Consider the following 18,585-nt stretch of genomic DNA (forward strand, 5'->3'; position numbering starts at 1 on the left):
TGAGTCCTTCCCCTCTTTTCCCCTTGCAAAGAGCCCTAGGAGCCCTACAAGCCGCTGCCTCTCCCCCCGCCCCCGCAAGAGGTAGCTCCTCTCCAGCAGCAACCCATAGCCCTGGATTTCTCCCCCACCTCCAGCTCCGTGTGCCCAAGTCTGCTGCTCAAGCAACCTCTTGCTGTGTCTTGGGGGCTGGGCAGAAGTGTCCCTCAGGGAGCTGTCACATGCAACCTGCTTTGAAAAAGCTGATTTAGAAGAGTTTTCTTCTACAGAGGACAGGAACCAGAGACATGGGAAGATACATCAAGGCCTCAGGAATGGTTTCAGCTCTAAGCTTGGGGCTCCAAGCTCTGCATTCATCACAGCAATGTGTTCCCAAGGCTGTGCACATTTGGGCACCAGTCAGCAAGTGGCCAGGTGGTCTCCCAGGCTAGCAGCACAAGAGCAAATCTGCTCTGTGAGTTCTCTGGAGACAGAGAGTTGCTTAGGGAAAGCAGCACAGGAACATCAGAGCTAGGTCTCCACTGGCTCTGGGGCTCAGCTCTGTGTAGGCGCTTCAGAAAGTTTCTCTGGGGAATCTGACCCTGTTTCCAAGAAGGAAGATATTAGCTTACCCTGGGTGCCACAGTGAACACAGTTTGGGTGTCTAGTCTCAGTTCAACAGGCTGGCAGCATATACATATTTTCAACCTCCCCGTGACAATTTTGGTTTTTCAAATGTTGTTTTCATTCTGTACAAGTTTGGAAGAGCCACAGGCTTTCTTGCAAGTGCCTCTGATAGTCCTCACAATTTCTTGTTGCATGTTTTTCTCTTTGGCTGCCTGCCATCAGTCTCCCCTTAGCCTTCTTAATCCATCGTGCTTTCTACCTGCTGTCGACCATAATCATTTTCACAGGCATAACCTTTAGGAACTAGCTATTTAACCATATTTTCTCTTTTCCTCCTAACTCCTCACTGAGAGAGACATTTCTCCTGTGACTCAGCTATATGAAAGTTGCCTCCTTGCAGATTATAGGAATTTAAATGTCTTTACTTCTGACTTTCAGGTCTTTTTCACTGGAAAACCTCTGTGCAGTGATGCCACAGTGCTCTACCTTTGACATGGATCCTCTCTGGGATCCAAAGAGGAAGGCTACTCTCCATCTCCCCCCCGCTCCGCCTCCACACACCCACCCACCATTCGGACTAGGAGGAGCTTGATACAGATCATCCGATATTAAATATTTCACCTCCTGGGGGAAGGGGATGTAAACTTGTATATTTTTTCCATAAAATTTCCCATGTGTAATGTTTCGAGCACATTACTGTGACTCCCCCCCACCCCCCAAAAAAAAGAGAAGAGTGAAGAAAACACTGTTAAAATTTTTACTTCCATGCTCAATTTCTGCTTTTGTAGCTAGAAAAAGAGGGGAAATTTTGCAAGTTAATTTCCAAGAACCATGCTGCCTGATGGAGCTCAGTCTGCTGTACAGATTGCCATCCTCCTTTCCCTTCTGCACAGTCAGTGACTAGATCCCCTGAAAGTATTGAGCCTCATATATCACGCTTTGTAAGGCACTATAAAATATGTCTCACTGGCTCCTCCTGGTACTAAATAGTTTTTTAATCAGTGAAACAGTTTTCTTACTCACCTCCTGGCTATTCCTCTTTTGGACAGAATCACACTGGAGCTCTACCTAGTGACAGAAGTTGAATGCTTCCTGCTTTAATGTTTATTTAGCAAAACATTTTACATTCCTGAGAGATACCAGTCTGTCATTAATGGATTCTTGGCTCGATGCCAGCAGCTAATAGTTTTATTGGTCCTCACAGCATAGCTTTGTGATTTTGGTAGCTTTGCTGAGCTGGGTCTTCCTCTTTTTTTTTTTTTTTTTTTTTCATTTCTGACCAAAAAAAGTGCACTAAAGCAGAAACAGATGCAAGGGCTCTTGCCCTGTGCTGCCCTGGTCTCCACCTTGGGCCAGCGTGTGTCATGCAGGGATGCATGGATGCCCCACAGGCCTGGCCTCCAGCCCCGTTCCTGCCCATCCTCCCCCCAAAACACACACAAAAAATCACAGCTGAATTGTACCCGGGCTGCTGTCACTGGGCAAAGCACTAGAACTGAAGTGCTGGGAGCTGGATTTGTAGTATGAGCCTATGCTTAAAATATCTGTCTCATTCGATCTCATTTTCCATCGGTAATTAAGACTGAACAACAACTTTCATAGTTTCCATGACAAGAGGAAAGGTGGGAGCCTCATTATTTTTAAATGGAGGTTTGCATTTGTCTTCAGCTGGAGAAATCAGGGTGTTATATACATACATATGCATTTCAATGGTATGACGTAGCTGGAGAAAAATGAGTGCTTTGGAGCTACAGGTCAAGTTTGTTTAACACTACAATGTTTTAGAACAAGGTGATGCCATTTCAATTAAATGTTCCAGAATGTTTTGCAAGGTAATTGTTTAAGAATTTTTCAGAACTGCTTTTGCAAATCAGGCACATCTTACATAAAACTCACAGGCAATAAAATAGTATGTACCAGAAAAATGGAGCCGGGGACTTTACCAGAAATGAGGGGAGTAGTAATATTCTTTTCAGGACAGTCTGGTTTGTAACAACACATTATTACCTAACTCAGCAATTACAGCCTGCTATATATTTCTTTCACAAACATTTGTATTTCTCTTTTCTCTCACAACAACCTTATGATACAGGATAGATTAGAAGAGGAAAAAAACCCAATGAACTAGTAAGTATTTGCATTTATAGTGAACCCTAGAACCAGCTTGCAACTCCCTTTCATCTGTGACATCTCCTTTTCTACTTTGCCTTTGCATTTTCCACTCATCAAACTCATCTCTACTGCTAGGATTGGCTGAGACACACAACTGGACTTTATGGAAGATACTTGTATGAACCAGACAGAGAGACACTGGACACTTAAGAACTTAACTCTGATGAGTTCTTATTGCATTGCAAACTCTGGATTTGTAATGTTGTGAGATTTGCGTTGATTTGTCAATGTTTTGCTTGGGATTTTTTTTCACCCTGAGCTGCTGGGTGTTTGAGTCTTTCAATTTGAAAAAGCTGTGGAACAATAGTGTCTGATTCTCTCTCTAGCAAGAATGGAAAGCTGAGGGAGAAAGTTTCCAAACTGAGCATCAGATTCTGATCTCTTTTACAGAAGAGTAAATCCAGAATAATTCAGTGCAGTTACTTTAGATTTATGCTAGCATAAATAAGATGAGAATTTGGCTCTGGGAATCTCTGTAGCTCCCCATTTGCTCATCTAACAGCTGGCAGCTTGCTTCTCGCTGTTCTGCTTGCTTTCTGAACTGATTTGTCTTGCCTAGTGCTCACGTCAGGGCTTTCAAGCTTGGGAGTTAGTTAAATGAGCAAATGTGTTTCACACAACACACAACTATGAATGGGTTGAGATCCTTCACATGATCATACATATTTCAGATTTCCCAAAGGTCAGAAATTAATGACTAGTAAATGGATAGAAATATTACTTCACACAGTATGTAGTCAACCTGTGGAATTTGGTACTATAGGAGGTCATTGGTTCAAAGAATGGGTCAGGATTTGAAAAATGGCTGGTAATTTTATGTCAGCTAATTACCCTTGGAGCTAGGCAAGCAAAGATCAACGTAAGTGGACCTCTTGTGCCAGAAGACACGCCAGTTACCATGCAGGGATCAGGAGGGATTTTTTCCCTTAGTGCATGGTTGTCCCCAGTTGGCAAAGTCACATTTCCCTGCTTTCCTTTGCTGCACCATGGTGGGAAGCAGGAGAAGAGAGCAGGTGACACAGAGATTTGAAGGCCTCTGTCTCCACAAAACCTCAGATCCCAACACCTCCTCTCTCTGTAGATGTAGATTTAGATCTACATCCAAGCTTGGACCTGTACTATCTCCACCTGTTTTTGTTGCTTGTTGAATGTTGTCTGTGTGCTAGATCTGATGTGCATGCATTCACTGCCAGCCACACCTACAGAGAAAAATGCAAACATTTAAAATGTAAGTAATGTACTCACTGCTGTATGTGTTTACAAACTGCCAGACAATCAAATCCCTTGCAAACAGTTTTAGAAAATGTGTGACAAGTATTAAGTTGCAAGTCTCTACCTAAGCATTTAGATGTGCATCTAATTTCCCCTGGGGGCTTCTTCTTGAAGTCACCAACCAGCTCTATGCAACTGCCCAGCCATAGGTGTCTAGCAACATTTGAGATGTCCCGAGATACCAAGACTGGCTGGTGATTGTAAGACAGGGTTTACAGGAGACAGTGTCCTCCAACAGCTCTCACAAATAGCTCAGTCTGTTTTCCAGGATTGGAGAGAGTTTCCTAGTGCAGTGATAATTGCTACCTAAGGCTTCACCAGGGGATTAGTGACAGATGTATGGTGGGACTGGTTATTTATGCCCACGCTAACCTTGCAATATGGGTATGACTGTCTGCAGGCCTTAGGCCTGGGTCTAGATCTAACCAGGAGTGTAAACATGCCCTCAGAAGTGCAACTTCCTGCAAATCCTTCCTTTAAAAAAGTAGCTGAAACACATAACAAAGAAGAAAGGCTGGAAGTTACCCACTGGAAGTGGTAATGAAAGACATGAGCTCTGAGCAGGTATTTCAGTAAAGGCAACAACGTACCACAGGTACAGATGCAATTTAGAGTCCCTGGGAGGCAGCATAACAAATGAAATTTTGGTTTCTTGTTTAATAATCCTCACTCACTGTGGGAGTGTTTGGATAGGCTGACCCTACAGTAAATAAGATAAATCTTTCCACTTTCAGGAAAAGCCTCTGGCAATTATATTCCATAGAAAAAAGATGTATTTTAGAATTGCACAACAGTTGCACCTGCACAACTTTGACAGCAGCACATACAAAGAGCCTGAGGACTGCACAGAATTCCACATCATTGGATTTTGGTTTGAGATGTGTACACAGAGTTTTTACTTTTTATTACTGACTGCTCTGACTACATAAATCACCTGAACAATAAAGATATACTGGTTTCCTGTCACAGCCAGGAAAGTGATGTTGATGGGAATCTGTCCCTAGCTCCTCTCAAACCAACAGCTTTGCTGTTGAGGTGGCCAGAGGAATTTGTGGGAGTCTGCTAAGCAATTGCAAATTCTGATTTGGCCAGATTCAGACAGAAAAAAAATCTCTCCACAAATAGAAGACCTTCCAGAGACGTTTATACAAATGGCAACTCTTTCACTTGACTCGAGGGAGCTGTCACTTGGCAGGTTCTTAGAGGAAATCCTCACATTTCTGTCTGGAAACTTGTTAGGAGAGCGGATCACCACATGGTAACTCTATCAGTTCTGAACAATCCCTATCCTTACCTTCTTTAGGTTCACTTGAAAATGAGTGTGCAAATAACCTCAGCACTTTGAGAGCTCCTTTGAGCTGATGATCAAAGAAATCGTGACATTTCTACTTCTTTCAGTACAGTTAGGGACAACTAAACACTCTGAGATGATCTTTTTGGCAAATAAGAAAACTCTTTCTGCTGAAGTTGCCCATGATGAAGCTTGCAGCTGTGGTGAATAATCTTTGGATTCCCAATCCCCTGCAGATGTAGACACAGACCTCCTCCCTCTGTAAGCAACAACCTCCTGTTTTCCTCTGCTCCTTTGTCAACTGTGAACAGAGACCTGCCAGCAGCTGCAATGCAATCACAAAAAAAGCAAAGATCTCCACTCACCTCTGTTCCCCAAACAGCTGTTCACAAATGTCCTGCTCTTTACCATGTTTAATATGTTAAAGTACCTGCAAGTAATGTTTTGTCAGCTGTTGAGAATTCAGAGAGCCTCCAGCTTGCGGAGCATGGAGGCCCACAGTGGAGGTATATGGCAAATGACACATCTCCACAGCCTTCAAGGCCACGGAGCTGAGTGGTGCAGTTGCTACAGTGGTAGATCCATTTGGATTCTCACCACATTGCCATCAAGTTTCATTGCTTTCAGATGTCCAGGAATTCCCACCGTCTCTCTGCTGTGTCTGTGATAATCCTTTCCAGAGACATACTAAGATGGACATGGAGGTGGTACCCATGGAAAAAAAAAAGGCTTGTCTCCAAAGAGTTCATCTAAAGAACTGAAGAAAGCATTTGTCATCCATCTAAACAAGACTTTTAATGTGAAATGGGTCACAGAAGCAGAAGATATCACTGTAAAACATTTTGCTGAAACACAGCAGTACCTAGGTGAAGCTGCTAAGTTTCTCAGATTCAAAAGAATTCCTGGTCAAAACAAGGAAGGGGGTATTCTCCTTCTCCTTTGAGAAAGCCTAGGATATCAGAGACCAAGATTCAAATTCCTCAGCCAGACTAGAGAGCCCAGGTCATCCAGCTTGGCCACCAGCTGTTTTGTGAGTCTGTTTTTCATGAGGTTGTATTTTGATTTCCTTCTACAGAGAAATGAAATACGATAACTTTCATGTTTCATGTGAAATAGAATTCTGGTTTTCTTGATAAGCCTAACTAGTAGTCCATGGTAAGACTGAACTCTAAGGGTACTACCTATCTTTTGTCAGGGCTATATTTTTGATATCATATTTTAGATCTTCTTATTAATTTATTAATTATCTAGAAATGCAAGGCACTCTCACAACATTTTATTTTGTAGTTTTGCGATATCCAATCTTAAAGAATACATTATTTTGATGTATGTATGTGTATGAGTGTGTGTGTGTAAGTATATGAGTAAAAAATAAAAATACATGTAAAAGTGATCAAAAACTAACAGTATTCAAATGACCATTTCTAACTTTAAGAGTTAGCCTTGAGATAGAGTGAGACACTACGCAGTTCTACAGCAGGGATAGAGGAACCTTTAACCTAATGAATGCTAGCCTTTCAGACATGTTCTTTATTAAAAAATATATGAAAACATCATGAGCTTTTGTGGATGTATCTGGCTGATAGTATTCTGTTTCCTCACTTCTATTCTAAAGCTGTTAGGCCAAATCTTCTGGTCTTGCCCATTGCACTTGCAGCAACAGACTGATACAAGTGTGTCTGTGCAGCAACTGCAGCACAGAATATGCCAGGTCTTGGCTGCGCAGCGTGATGGGAGTGGAGAAGTGGTAGTCCTCCATCACTCTCTTGCCAGTGCGGAAGCATCGTTGAAGCTCTGAGAGCAGTGAGACCTGGCTGTTGGTTGAAAACATGGCTAAGGGACGAGCTTTTTGCCCTGCAGCCCTAGATTCACAGGGCTGAAAAGGTAGCCCATGGCACCATCTGCCCTGTACTCTTCTGGTACCAAACTGTGCTCAGCTGAACCAAGCAACTGGGATTTTTAACTGATTTAACTGTCCTAATCATTTCTGACGTAGAATTTTTTGCAATAGAATTTTCTTTTATGAGTCATGTTAACAGCAGACGTAACCACGATGTGTGTATCAGTGTCCCTGCAGAGCTACTGATACCATTGCATTAGCCAGCCATTACAGGCTATGATGGCTACACCTCTGAGGGTACTAGTTCATATGAACCACCAGAGTTACAGCCTCTCTGGGATCAGTCATAAAGAGTTGTCATCCACATCATCTTCCTCCTCCGGGTTTGCCAGGAGCTGTGTTTGACCTCTAAGGACTTCAAAATGTGATTCATTGTGTGTTACAGAACGTCCATTCCTCTGGGCAGTGATTAAATTACCTTTGATGTGGGTCACCGTGGAAGGATGAAGGCTGCATGATGTCATCAGTTTCCCTCTGTCCCTCTGACGGACCCGCGCAGCACTGCCAATGTCAATACGGAGCGGTGATGCTGGCCGGCTGCAAGTGCTGTGCTGAGGCCTTCCAACCCCGCAGAAACAGCCAGGATTTTATCAGTCTGCTCGGCGGCTGCAGGCAGTGTTTCACAGGCCCCTGCAGAGAAGTGCCACAGGTGACTGTCCCATAAGTAAGTGTGGGGTTGACCTATAGCTTCTATTTTAAAATAAATATTCCTACAGCATTTTTTATTGTTAAACTTCGCATTTGTTCTGTAGGGGGAAGGGAAGAGACAGGAAGGGGGTAGATGGAAGAAGGGTGTTTAAGACCTAGATACATCCAAGACCGTTTTTCTGGTATTTGTGTAGCCATGCAAAACCCTGCTGTTGTGTTGCTATTAATGGCTTGAAAGAGAAGAAAAAATGGGTTCTAACAGGTCCGCAGTAAGATTTTAATTTTCCAGGAGGGTAGCAGTCAACTTCTAATTTTCTGGGATTGTAGGAGCAGGAAGTAGTATAAAGCAAAAATGTAGCCATTGTAGAAATTAAGAACATTTGGCTATGGGAATAAATTTCTGTTTGAAAAACTTGCAAATAGGTTTGCAGTAGGAAAGCAGAGAGTCCTAAACTGATCTCTAACTGGCCTCAAACCACTTAAAAGCAGCATATCTACAACTAGTGGCTGTGGATGCTCCCAGCTCTATATGGGGAGCATACAGGCAGTGGAGAGGTGTCTTTGGTCTCCAGTGAAAGCAAATGTCTTAGCGGAGTCCAGAGCTGGGGCTGCTGCCTGAACCTTTGCAACTGTGTGTGCATCAGCCTGAGGAGAAGGATGGGCTAAGTTTAGGAGCTGAAGGAAGAAGAGTAGCAGTTAGGAGGTGAGGGGTGCAGGTGGTATGAGAAGATGGGTTCCCACCTTTGAGGGGTGGTGGTAAAGGGGAGGAAGATGGTATAAGTGTAGAATATGGATTTGGGATACTAATTTGCAGGGAGGCAATAAGAGGATGGGGAGGAAGGTGCCTAGTTTGAGAAGGCAGGAAGTGCATGCAGGTGACATGGGGAGCCAGGCACCCACGCTGCTACCCAAGGCAGAGCCCAGCAAACCAAACCTCTGCTGCAGGTCATGGGGAGAAGCCGCATTAGGTGGCCCTTGATGGGGGTGGGCACAGAGTGGCTTAGCATAAGTGGTTTATCATGGAAACAGGCCATGGTAACCTGTAACCTGATAATCTGCCCACTGGTAACTGAGAGCCACCTCCACTGCACTTCCTGACCCGGCCGTTCCTCATGGCTGGCTAGATCCAGACTGTCCAAACACAGCCAGTGGGTGCAAAGGCCAGGATATAAGATTTCCTTGAAAGCTAGCAGGGACACCACAAACAAAGAACGGTGAATTCATCCTTATCCCTCCCCTTGTCTGTATCTCCATCCCTCTTCCCAGTTACGTCTCGTCACAGATTATTTTAGTTTCTAGGACCTGAGAGTTTCAGAAAATAAGAGGGTAGAAACTTGGACAGGATACCTGAGAAAAGACAATGAGACTTGGGACACATTTTTTAAATTCAGGGGAACCTCAAGACTTGTGTATCCATCTGACTGTGAGCTCCAAATATTTTTACAAATATCTTGTAATTAGAGGATCCTGAATAACTTAGCCACAGATAACTGAGAGTAAGCTGACACTCAGGGGACAGATAGACTTGTTAATACTCCATGGAAGGGTTTCACTCCTTGATTCATCTCCACATAGACTAACATTACATTTAAAGTAAGAAGGGAACTGCTAGGCATTTTGCTCACTTGAAGTTTGACCCAGAGTCTCTCAAACCTGGTGCATGTTAAACCTTCAGAGTAGCAGGCACCACTGACCTTAGTTTTCAGACTTCAGAAACCATACTCCAGTGTGGAAAATGTGTATCCATATGCCTATCCTTTTCACTCATGATATAGCAGCAGGAAAATCCAGAGAGACAGCTTTTCCCCTAGCTAGTGTAAGAAAAATTTTCCCACACTCCATTTTGGATATGATGGGAAAGGGAGATAAGTGAGTACAGCTCCATGTTGGCAAATGTATTTACCTACACAGTGGCATTTCCTAGGACTGCAAAACCTCCAGGCTTACCAATAATACAAAACAACACAAATTATCCTCTGGATTAATTCCGAGGAACAGTGAAGCTTATCTAAGGTACTAAGATAATAGGACAAACAAAACAAGAATATCCATTAATGAGATCGAGGACAACAAGCAGGACTGCAGGAGGAAAGCTGTGTGGACAGACAGATCTCACCAGGAGCAGCTAACAAGCTGCAAGGTGCTGCCTGTGACAGAACCACAACATGAAAAATGAAGCCAGATCGCTGGAGAAATAGAGAAAAAAAGGCAGTCTACGGCTAAAGACAGCCAGAGGGAAGCATTTGTAATGTGATCCTGAGAAAGAGGTCTGGGTAGGCTACTACCTGGAAGTGGAGGCCAGAAATAGTTAAGAAATCCTATCTTGCTACTTTGATTCCAAATGTGTTTGTAAAACATATTTCTCTCTCTCTTTTGTTATCACATCAAAGAAATCCCTGACTCTGCCATCTACTTTTCTTAACAGAAACAAACTAGCTTGGGTCAGAAAGCATAATTCTGGAGTCATGCAGAAAAGTGATCCTAGAACAGGGATCATCAGTTGATGGTATTGTCAAACCAAGAAGAATCAAATAATGGAGAAATCAGAATGGCCTGAGTGGAATTAGAACAAGACCTAAAGAGATTATAACAAGATCTAAAACAAAATCTGCAGACTTTGCAGTGGGAATTAAGACCTGAAGCAGCTGCAGATTTCAGAGAAGGAATTAAAACAGGACATAAAACAAGAGCCGGAGGCTTTGCAGAAAATGAGAGAAACATCTGGAAGTTTCTCAAAAAGGCCAAGGGAGAAGCTTTAGATAGAGAGGAAATGATTGTTAAGGGGAGCATCTACAAAGTGTTTGCCCCCTTTTGGAACCCAACTGCATCATTTTTAGTCTGCAAAGGCTTTGCTCAAGTTCTTAGTAACCTGATTATCATAGTACACAAGTAATATTCCACTGTATTGGAGACCAAGACAGCTGTAACTTGCTCATAACCTAGAGCCATGAAGTTTGCCTAGCTCCAGTGGCATAAAAAATATGCCAAAGGAAAAATCATCCTCAGATATTTATTCAGATTAGTTAAAATGCAGCTCCCCAAATTTGTGACTGGGAGTATGAACAAAAAAGGCATTTTGATGTGGCTTTCAAGCAGACAGCCAGAGTGATTCAGACCTACCCACATACCAAAGACTAAACTACAGTAGGCCCTAAAAAATGTTTTGTAATGGTTTGTCCCATAAAGTATTTTCACTATTTCTTTGGCTGGAAGTCCATGGTAGGACAGCCCTTGCTGTGATCATCTGGAATCACATGCACTGCTTGGAGGCTGTGGGAGAAATAGTGATGCTGTTGTTTTGTGGCTGTGCATAGCGCTTGGCACAAGGTCCTTCCTGTACCTTGTCCAGGCTCTCACTGCAAGCACAAAAAGTGAGCTAGGAACTGGCCATATATGCAGATGCTCAGGAAGGAAAGGATGTCTCCTCTCTGCCCATGATCTGCTGGGCTTCATGTGCTCCTGTCATGGTGTCATACCCCCTCCCAAGACTATAAAGGACATTTTTCTGGTCACAGTGAGAGAGTTAGGACCACAGATGAAACATTGCTTTTGAGGAGGGAGCACAGAGCAGGGAATGGGGTCTCTGGGAGCCACTCCACAGTGTCTGGGAGTTCATCTCACGAAGAACAGCAGGCTGGTGCCAGCTGGGAAGGCACAAGGTACAGAGGAAGACACAACTTGCCTTGCCCACAGCAGGACTCCACTGTGGTCCTCAGCTCCTTGGACGCCACTGGAGAGTCGCTAGCTAACATCTCACGGAAAACGGCAGCGCCTACAGCAGGGCACTGAGGAAACATCTGCTATTCTTGATGTGGCATGGAGATCTGTGTTAAAAAATGGAGGGACTGAAGTTTGGATGCAAAGGCTGCTTTCCTCCCTCTCCCAGAATGTTCCTGGGGGATAGTTGAATGGAGTCACCTCTCTTCTGATTTGGGGCTCAAAAATAAAAACAGTGAAAAAAACCAAGAATTCCTCATGGTGACAACTGAGCCTTAGATGTTAAAATCAGCTCTCCTTTGTGGGTAGGAGCTCATTTATACACATGATTTATGCTTTCTGGAATGAGAGAGGGGCAGACTTAACAAATGACAGGTTGTGAATGGTTACAAGGTAACATTATTAATGTCTGCTGACTTGGTGCCCTGCCCAACTTTGAACTTCTCCTTTCAATTGCATGGGGCTGAACAAGAACTGCATGAGTTTTGAAATATTTCCACATAAAATAAGCTCTGAGACAGATGGAGAAATGTGAGTTTCCTAATGGGGCCTACTAAAAAGAAAGCAGGAAAAAAAAAAAAAAGGCAGCAAGAATCTTCCTCAGTTAGAACAAAAACAAGCAATCAGAGGGAGTAAGTTCTGGCGGCAACGGCCATCCTCTGATGGCTTACACCATCACCTCAGATTAGAGGACAGGCTTTTTTTTGAACGGCATTTGTAATGTTTTTCACCTGCTTTCCAGGCCTGACAGCTCGCTCAGTAGCGTTAGGGCCAAGCAGCACCACATCCGTAACCAGCAAAAACGTTCTCCAGAGCGAGAGAGACCGAATCCAAGCCTTAATTTATTTAAACATGCACAGGATGATTCAGTAGGTGCTAATGCTGCTAATTCAGTAGGTGTTAATGCGTGAATAATTATAGTCATATTTAAGCAGCTGGTGTTGTGCCTTCAAAAGTTTCTGTGCATAGAAATTAATAGCTCTGTGGTTGCATGTATTCTTGACATGTTACAGAATGAAGATGTTGGTAGCAGCTCCATGTTTAAGTTTGAGTCAAGATTTGCCTTTGAAGTAGAATTAAAATCTTTGTTTTACACTCTAATGTCTCTAGATGTGGCACAGTAGATCCTCAGAGAAAACATGATTTTTCTTTGCATTCTTTTAGTAAAATGCTATTTGTTTCCAGGCTGCATCTGTTAAGAATTCTCTTCTATTTCCCCTCACGTTTCTCATGTTCCTCTGATGGTACAAGCTTAGTCCTAACAAACTTCCTAGACACGTGTATTGATAATATCTTTGAGCTAGGCCAGTTGAAAACAAAATACACAAACAAATATTCCCCTTATTTGGAATAGCTGTTCTGAGCTATGTGAGGAATAGGCACTGGAGCTGCTCCATGCTTTGCTAATGTCCGATGAAATAGTTCCAGATTGATGCTTTGCCCTGGGTGGACGATGAGACACCTTGTATAAATGCTCCTTGTAAATTATATACTTACCTTAAATATAAACACCACAGAGGGACAGGGAAAACAGGGGCAACCGAGCTAGCAGTTCATTTTGTGTTCCACTGACTATAAATAATACTTTCAATGCATTTTGCTGTCAGGGCAAAGAGGTTTCTAGGCTCCTGTTTGGAGGTACTCAGCACCTCCTAGGATCAGACCCCTACGGAGACCTTGTCTGACAGAAGCGTTGGCAGCAATGGTTTGACGTGTCAACTCTTCAGCTTTGGGACAGAAAACAGGGTCGATCCGATGCGGTCTGGTAGATCTCCCTGGGTCGTCCTGACAGCTGTAGAAAGCGCTGTATTGCCTCTGCCAGATAACCGGGGAAGCCTGCTTTCTTTCTCCTCCGCTGCCCTCCTGGCAGGGCCGTGAGCCGCGCCGCCTCCCCGCGGGCGCCTCTGCGGGGATGGTACCCTGCGTGGCCGCGTGGGGCTGGGGCTCTGGGCAGGCAGCCCCACGGGAGAGGGCTGCGCACCCGGCATTTCCGAAATGACCACGTGCCGCTAGGCTGGGGAGCTGCACCTAGCAAGCCCACTGCTGTCCCAGCCCTTTTTCCCTGGGATAGGTGATGTGGGCTCCGGTCTGCATTTGTTTGCATTGCTAAAATGGCCATTCTCGAAAAGCGGCGTGGCTCTGGATGGGAACCAGCCCACAGCCATCGAGCATGTCACAGAGCTTAGATTAATTAAATAGGTATGCAAAGAGGCATTGCTCTAGCAGCTGTTTCAAATAGCTGTCTATCAGTCTGACTTTCAGTGCCTCAGTTTTTAACAGATGAATATCACGTTAAGGTTTCACATTATCACTTGGATGAAATTCAGATATTTGAAGATGGAATGATATCCAGTACTTTTTCTGTATTTCTGGGAATTTCATGTTAATCTACTCTGTGTTCCCCTGCAAAAGGCATAAAGCTCTCTCTCCACGCTGCACAAGAATGGCTCACAACTGCTAATTAAAAAAGTCCAGGATGACAGGCAAGAAGGTCTGCTGTTATGTGCTTTGTATGCAGGCAAGGAAGTCTCTGAGTTCATGAATGGTTCATTTATACTGCACTTTAATTCTTATCTGCTTCTTGAGTGCTCCCAGTCTTTTTAAAATGTTGGATAAATTTGCACTGGATACCCCTTGCCTAAACTGATTATCAGTATCAGATCCAAAAATAATTTAATTCCTCTAAACATTACCTGTTGCTTCCTGTTACACTGTACAATAGTTTATTGTCTGGCTCTGTTGTGCCACATTTTGTCATGTCAGCTGAAGCCACAGATGGGCTGAAAGGGGAGATGAAAGTGTTCTGCACTCCTTTACAAACCATAAGCCAAAACCTAGGGAATGCACTTTACATCAGATGCCCCTGGCAATGTAGGTAATGACTATTTTACCTTCATCTTTGTACAGATATCTGTGAATTGTCTGGGATTCAGAAAGAATGTAGGGCATATGGGGGGCGGGCAGAGGGCAGAGTGTGCTCCTAAGATAAAAGCTACATTTTCCTTACTTGTCAAAAATGTACTGTATAAAACAACTCAGTTTAGTTTACAAGCAAACCCAAATAATTTGCTTTTTCTGTTGTTATTAGTTACATAAAAAGTGAGTGCTTTGTATAAGCAACTATTTTTCACTGAATAATCCTGCAGAAGTAGAAATGAAAGGAAAAATGACTTCTCTCTTCCTTATTATAGACAAACATTTCTCCTCCATCCCTCTGCTACCCCTCTTCGAGAGTCTGATGATTCTGCTCCTTGGAAAGGTGCCTCCTGGCCCCCCACTGCTCTTTCTGATGGGCATCCCCTCCCCACGGATGAGCCCCGGAGTTCAGATCTGCCTGCACAAGGAGTGGTTGGTGGTGGGATAGCTCACATGCACTCCTGTGCTGGTCTATTGAGACACAGAGGTGGTGGCTCAAGGAGGTGCTGGTCCTGCCGGGATAGTGACACCAGGACATGGTGCCTCCAGCCCCTCCCCCCCCCCCCCCCCCCCCCCGAGCCCTGGGGTTGCTGTAGGGAAGGGAAGAGAGGCGAAGGAAAGAGAGGAGAGCAGAGCAGAGCTGAGGAGAAGGGAAGTAGCAGGACTATGCAGGGTCCTTAGCATATGCCAAAAATCCAGCTAGAATGTACCAGTATGAACACACCCATCAGCTCCCCTCCCGGAATAAAATCTAAACAACAGAAGGCAACTCTTTGCTTTCATCCAAGCCACAAATACATTGGCTTGCCCTCAAAGCCCAGCCTGCTGCCTGCCAGCACCCGAACACCCACAGCATGTTCACCTGCCCAAATCCCATCAAAGAGGTGGGCCTTTTTACCCACCCTGAAGAACTATATATTCCTGTCTTGGCTCAAGTGGATGATGCATTTAAATAAGCTGAGAGCCCCTCCAGGAATGTCTTGCCAACAGCTATTTCTTTTCTCTCCTGGTTGGAGCCTGACTTGACTAGTTGTGCTGAGAACAGCAATCCCATATGGCAGGGCAAGGAGAAGGTGCAATCAGGCTGAAGGAGTTCACCAAGATCAGTCCTACATGCACCAACAAATGATCCAGAAGCTGCTTCCCACTGTGAAATCAGCTGGTGCTTACCTATTTGCTTAAGACTAAAGTGAAGAAATGTGATGGGATTTGATTGCCAAGTCCCTATCTTGGTTTTGAGCCGCACCTCAGCTCTTCCAGGGAGCCAGGGAGGTATAACTACAGGTTCAGTCCATGACAGCAATAAGGCTGAAGGAAGGAGTTTGAGACAGGTTTTGCTGTGATGCACATGCTGTAAATTGTGTAGCAGAAAAGGAGGCATTCCTTCTGGACATGTACAAATCTTTGGCTGCTTCATGTGACAGTGATTGAAACCTACTACAGATGTCACTGAATAGTAGCCTTAAAGAAGTTTGATAACTTTAGTAATCCCTGCTTCAAAGTTCTACTGAGCCAAGAAAGTTTAAACAGAGATTATGTAGCTGCAGTATCTCTTACAGGGGATGAGGTAGGGAAAGAGAGTGACTTTTTGTGTTGTGTTTAACACAAATTCTTGACTTCCAGAATCCTCGAGAAGGGTCACTCCTGCTTTCCTTCCAACAATGTGAATGTACATATGTTTTAAGAGTTCTGTCTCATGTTGAATCATTTTTATGTGTTTATTAATGATTCTACAATGAGGACACCTTGCTTGCACTAAAAAATAATAATAAATGAAATAAAAAATTGTATTCTCTTTATCTTAATCTTGCATTTCCCTCCAGTACTCCTCACAGTGTTATCCTTGAGTCTTCTTCTATTTATAGCATCAATTTTCCTCTCAAAGTCACACAGAAGCCTAGACAACATGCAGCAAAACATGAACTGTTTTGCACCCTTTCCTCAGGAACAGCTATACCACCAAATATAGGTTAGCAAAAAGTACAATGAGAAACCGTATTTCCTCTAAGCCATGATCACTGCAGCTCTGTAGGCCTCATGGTTGAGGCCAGCATAAAACAAAGTAAACTACAGATGAAGAGGGACCAGAGGGTAGGCAAGATCTGGAACTGGAGTTTCACCTGTTGATGTCTAGCAGCCAAATCTCTTTTTGCTACCTTAGAAAGCAGGAAGTGGAGCCAGGGGCCAGCTGTGAATAGAAGGAATCAGTGGGGAGAAAACAGGTAGGAAAGGACGATAATAGATGGCTAGAAAAGTGATATGGAGTTGGACAAAGCGACTCATGTCAGTGAGAAGAGAGGACACTAGCCTGGTAGGAGCAATGCAGCCTGCTAGTGTCACTCTTCTGTCTTCCTCCCACTACTACTGAACTGTCATAACAGAATTGACAGATCAAAATATGGCAGAAGATAGATGTTTAAGCTCTGGTTATTTTTCAGACCCACTTTTCTTCATGGGAACAAACAGCTTAAAGGTGTCATGTGTTGATGAACAAACAAAGACAATTTATTAAAGTATTTGACTGTTTGAGTCATATCATGAATTAGCCTACTTAGACCAATGCATTGCCAACCACAATGTTGCTCACAGAGCTGCCCTAGCTGGCACACTTCATGTCTGTATTTCTATAACATAAGCACCACGGCTACTGGAAGCTAACTGCCAAATTTCACTCTTGGCCCTGTAGAATTAGCTGGAAAAATAAAATCAGGAAACATGAAAGCCTGTCTTTCCCAGTGTATTCCTGCCATGTTCTCATTAGCAATGGTGGTTCCCATGGGATTGTGGAGTTGAAAAGATCATCCTTCTGCTAAGTAGGCTCTGGAGAGCACTCCAGAAAGTACTTCCTTGGGCAGTTTATTTTTTTCCATAATAACTTAGTGACTAAACATCTAGAGGAAATATACTAGAACAGTTCCCTGGAAATCCTTGAGTACCTCCAGGAACCAGGCATGCAGGTTATACCTGTTTGTTCTGATTTTCAGTCTAAGCTTATGAGTGGTTTGGATTTGTAAAATATCAGAGAGTCCTTGCAGAAAAGTATATACAAACTTTGAAGGATTTTGAGTGCCTGACTATGATATTGAACACTTACTCCACTAAAGTGCTAAATGCTCTGCAGGCAGGATACAAACAAAGTTCTGATATTCATACTCATCTGGTTTAAACTTTAGCCTGAAGGCATTTTACTCTCTTGCTCACAGTGCCCAAACTACACATGGGAGCTGAGTTAGAGAGGAACTCTTCCTTTGCAAGCACAGCATGCTGAAGGCTCCTTTTTCTCTTGTTCCCAGAATGGGACCTCGGGGAGCACACTGCCGTCATCAGCTGGCTTGTCATGGGCTTTTTGTGGGCTGAGCCCAGACAGCTTCTGGTCATGTCAGTCCTGAGAAGAGCTGAGAGTCAGGGCCTGTACATTCAGGAAAAGGCCAGGGAAGGAAGGAGGCTGTGCTGAATCCCTGGCAGAATCAGACATCCATGTGTCTGGATGCTGCCTCAAGCTGTGCTACATGGACTTCCCAGGTACCTTTGTCTTTTCTTCCTCTTTGTATGGGGCATACACAACCCATTACCCCACAATACCTGATCCCCATGTATCAAGGCGATATAGGATTCATAGATCACGGTTCCAGGAAGATCAGAAATCTTTTGGTTTAAGGCCCATTTGGAAGCTGCGCTTATAGTGATTAGCATTTGCTCGTGAGATGAACCACATAGTTTCTCATTTGAGTGAATGCCTGGCAGAATTTTAGCTGTGGGCAATCAGCATGAGAGATGTCCTTTTCAGTCACAGGAATATGGGAAAGGGAGGGACCTTCTGGGTTACAGAATCCATCCTTAGCTACGAGAGGCACCTGTGTTGTGGCTCAGCTGTTCTTCTAGTCATGCCTTCAGACTTGAACTTCAGCATGGGATTGTAAAAGAGGGACATCTCTCTCTGGCTATGTCTGTGGATTCAGTCAGTGAGTTGGCAGTTGTCCCCCAGAGTGGGGAGAGGTAGGGGAGGCTACAGAGCCTCGCCTGTGGATTTGTAGCATGGGGGCTTCATCTAAAGATGTTATTAATG

The sequence above is a fragment of the Rhea pennata genome, chromosome 2 (assembly GCF_028389875.1).
Source record: "Rhea pennata isolate bPtePen1 chromosome 2, bPtePen1.pri, whole genome shotgun sequence".
Taxonomy (NCBI): domain Eukaryota; kingdom Metazoa; phylum Chordata; class Aves; order Rheiformes; family Rheidae; genus Rhea; species Rhea pennata.